Here is a 4,564-nt window from a genome sequence, read left to right as displayed (position 1 = left end):
AAAACCGATTTAAAATCTTTAAAAACTTAAACCATGACATTTATTGACTCAACACATCATATTGTCGGTCATTGTGCATCTTTTTCTGCTTGATCGATCGTCTCTTGCTTGGTTTGATGTTAAAGGTTTCGTTTAACGTACCGACGTACTAATAAATCGAAATCCTTTTTTTTTCTGTGCTATAATTCACTTATCCCGAAGCCTTAATACTTCGTAAGCCTTACTAAACATCATATATCTCATCTATGACGTAATCCTCGATTCGTTCGGGTTTCAATAACCGTTCATTGGTTAATCGTAATTCCAATACGACTAACTGTACATTCGAGTATAATTCGTACTGTGAATCTTATATACTCGTACAAACACATTATAATTCATATATTTAGTATTAAATAACACATAAATGGTATATTCCGGCTAAGGTATACCTGAATTTGCCGGAATCGTTACATTTTCCTAATGTCATGCCATCTCATAGATGTCAATTTAAGTTGGCAAGTAGTTTCGTAAAGTAGAAAGATTAGGATTGACTTCGATTTCTCAAATACCAATTCTAACAACTTCGGGTGGTTGTAGTTTAGTCACACAACCTCCCCTTGGTTGATTTATGTAGGTTATAATTACACATTCAATTAACATATGATTTCTTTAACTAATTTGATATCCTAAGCAAAGCCATTTTCGGATCACCAAGGTTTAGAAAAATACATCATAACTTATATCTCATCATTTCTAAGTACAATATAAGGATCCATGTTTCGATAATGTATCAAAGTATTTCTATCTTTCAAGAACATGAATCGATCATGAACGATTGCCAATGGAATTGACAACCACCAACTTTGAATTAGTGATTTAAGATGGTGAAACATTTCTCATCAAAAGATAATTGTAATATAACCATTTACTTTACTAGACTACACCACATGTTTTATATAATTATCAAGTAAAACAATGCTTCTTCATAGATTTTAGATGGTAAAAGGAGTTTAGCTCATAATGAGCATGATGATAAACATTAAGATGAATGATAATAACAAATACATGATTAAACTTGGAACAATCTAACCAAATGTAGATGAATCTTCCTTCTTAATGATGATGATGATGGATGATGATGATTGTTGATGGTGATGACCTCCAAGCCTTCAAACTCTTCACTAGATCTTCAAAGTGAGTGTTAGTGTGTGTTTTTATAAGAGAGAACCGAATAGATTTCTTTTCAAGACACACTCTTCAAATGGCACAAGAGCCACTATTTATAGGCAATCTGGAGAGTGAGGAACGACCCTGTGCTTGATGAGCACGTCCCCGTGCATTTTTATGACATGTGCCAGATTTGTTTGGCGTTTCTCGAAGATGATCACGGCCCCGTGCTTCCTGAGGCACGCCCCCGTGCTTTTTATTGACATGTGCTATTTATTTTTGTCGTTTCTGGAAGGTAGGCACGGCCCCGTGCTTCCTGAGGCACGCCCGCGTGCTTTTTAGTGACATGTGCTATTTATTTTTGTCGTTTCTGGAATGTAGGCACGGCCCCGTGCTTCCAAAAGCACGGCCCCGTGCTTCCAAAAGCACGGCCCCGTGTCCAGTTGTTCACTATTTTGTCTTTCTTGTAGATTTTTTTGTCTTTTCTAAAAAGTGACCGGAAGCACGGCCCCGTGCTTCCAAAAGCACAGCCCCGTGTTTCCCAAAAGCACGGCCCCGTGTTTCCAAAAGCACGGCCCCCGTGTTTCCAAAAGCACAGCCCCATGTTTCCTGAAAGCACAGCCCCATGTTTCCTGAAGCACAGCCCCATGTTTCCTGAAGCACAACCCTATGTTTTGCTGTTTTCTTTGGTTTTTCTTTGGCTTTTCATTCGTTTCTTCGTTTGAGACTTGGATTCACCTGAAAATACATTTTAACATGATAAGTAGTTATTTTTAACTATATTATACGATAGAAGTTGCAGTTATTTTAAAAATATGTATATTTTTATATACATCAAACATCCCCACACTTGAACCTTGCTTGTCCTCAATCAAGCTACTTATAAATATTCTCTAAAAATAGCAAGTCAGGACCATAGCTTAAACATCCCATAAAAGAGTTCCAAGAAAATGGGAACAAAATAACCAACCTTAAACCATAAGAATACCTGTGATGTATAAAACGATGATTTGTTTTTATGAGCTTCTCTTAACGTCACGTTCTCACAATGTTCACTCACTCTCGGTTTTATATCTGATCATACCTGTGATGTATGTATGTGAACATTCTTAGTCAAGATGTAACCTGTGAAAATAATCTTGTAACAAATTCAAATCTCCACCTTTGTGAAGGGTTGCATAGATAGAAGGTAATATGGGTTGGTTTTGGGTAGGGATTTGGTATTTGGTGGTGGTTCAAGGGTTTTAGGTTAATGAGGATGGTAAATATAACTTCTGCTGATTTTCGGGAGTCTTAAGATGTCTTCAACGGTTAGCTCCTTTCTCCTGATTGCTACTTTTTTTTTTAACTAGTGACTCTTTTAAGGTCAGATTGTCAAGACCAGTTTTGTCGAGGATGTGGATCAATTCTTCCTCAATCCTGCTCTGAACATAACTCCCAACTTTAATGGATCGTTCGGCTTTGAGCCTAATAGCCCCCACCCACATTAGTTCGGTATATTCATGCTTAGACTGAGTTTGACTTTGTCTACATCTTCCTTCGTGGGACTAGTTTCAGCAACCTAAGCATTTTTCACATCTTTTTGCTCTTCTCTTCATTGCGTTTTTGGAAATTCCACAGAATGGTGGCCTTTGTTCATCTTGGCGCCACTTTTTCATCACCTCATTGCTAAAGAAAAAGATTTTCTTCCTATGTTCTGGATGCAACCTAGGTTTTGCGAAATGTATGCAGCAAAGGAAATTAAAATCGAAAGAATGCATTTCCAGTTCTTTAGGGTCTGCCAGTAAAAGACCAGTGTTGTATTTTACCAGTGAGATGGATAAAGTGGTACGGCTTTGGTTAAGGTTTTTGGGTATTGTGATTTGAAGAATGTTTTGATGGGATTGTGACAATATTACCTTCTTCCTTATACAACGCTTCGTGCGGTTTTGAAATGAATAATTGCGACAAGTTCTAAATCACACGAAACATATGACTCACTCAAAGCTTCCGGAAAAAATATTTATATGGCATGAGTTTTATCTCACAGTAACGGAGGGATTGGGTATAAAGGCCATAATTTGCATAAATTTGTTCTCATTATTACAAAACTTCTTTTTACTTTTTCACTTTTTTGGTTAAAGTAGATTTGTAGTTAGTTATTTGCAAAAAAAATTCTCTTGGATTTTCTTTTGGTTTTGTTATAAAAATAGTCTTTATTTACTACAAAAATTTTGTTATTAGAGAATCTTATAATTAGTTGAGCAAGCAATTGGTCAAGTAATTCCCCTCCCCACACTTGAATCTCACATTGTCCTCAGTGTGAAAAGATTTATAAAAAGATTCATAATAAGATTCATATGAAATATGGAGGGTAAAATGGAAAGGAACTTCCCTACGGGCCAACAAAATTTCGACAGAGCGTCCCCTGTTTTTCGTCCGTTTTCATGTAGTGTACCTATATAAAAACTGCATACGACCAACAAGCATAATAATACTTAAAATTATTATTATTATTATTATTATTATTATTTTTATTATTATTATTATTATTATATTTATTATATATTTTTAACCTTATTTCAATGCCTAGTTTAATCAGGGTCTTGGCCAGACCCAACTTCCAAAATGTTCATTGATCTGGGTGGAGGATTAGTACCTCCGAGACGGTTTCGAATGGTCCATCGATGTATGATTTCAATCGATGTCCATTAACTTTGAACTTCTGGCCTTCAGAATTTGAAATCTCGACTGTCCCATAGTCAAAAACTGTTTCAACTATGCGTGGGCCTGTCCAACAAGATTTCAACCTTCCTGGGAAAAGACGTAAACGTGTGTTATATAACAATACAAGGTCGCCAACTTGAAATTTCTTGTTTCCTTTTAAACGGGCGTCGTGTAAACGTTTAGTCTTTTCTTTGTAAGACCAGGAATTTTCATATGCCAGTGCTCTTAGTTATTCGAGCTCGTGAATTTGATCTTCTCGGTTTTTACTGGCGGACATTAGATCAAAATTCACTGCTCTCAGAGCCCAATACGCTTTGTGTTTTAGTTCTACCGGTAGATGGTATGCCTTCCCATAAACAAGTTTGAATGGTGTTGTTCCTATGGGAGTTTTGTAAGCCGTCCTGAGGGCCCACAAAGCGTCATCTAACTTTTCTGTCCAATTTTTGCGATTCATTCCTATAGTTCTTTCTAAAATCCTTTTAATTCCTCGATTCGAGACCTCTACTTGCCCATTGGTATGAGGGTGATATGGTGTTGCCAGTCGGTGGTGAACACCATATCGTGCTAAGACTTTATCCATCAGAGCGTTACAGAAGTGGGTACCTCTGTCGCTGATTAGGGCTTTCGGAGTACCAAATCGTGAAAATAACTTTTTCAGAAATCTTACTACAACCCGAGCATCATTAGTGGGAAGAGCTTTAGCTTCTAC

This window comes from Bidens hawaiensis, unplaced genomic scaffold, assembly GCF_021521415.1.
Source record: "Bidens hawaiensis isolate Kalapana, Puna unplaced genomic scaffold, B.hawaiensis_p1.1 tig00007389_1, whole genome shotgun sequence".
NCBI lineage: Eukaryota > Viridiplantae > Streptophyta > Magnoliopsida > Asterales > Asteraceae > Bidens > Bidens hawaiensis.
Note: the sequence above shows the minus strand (reverse complement) of the source record.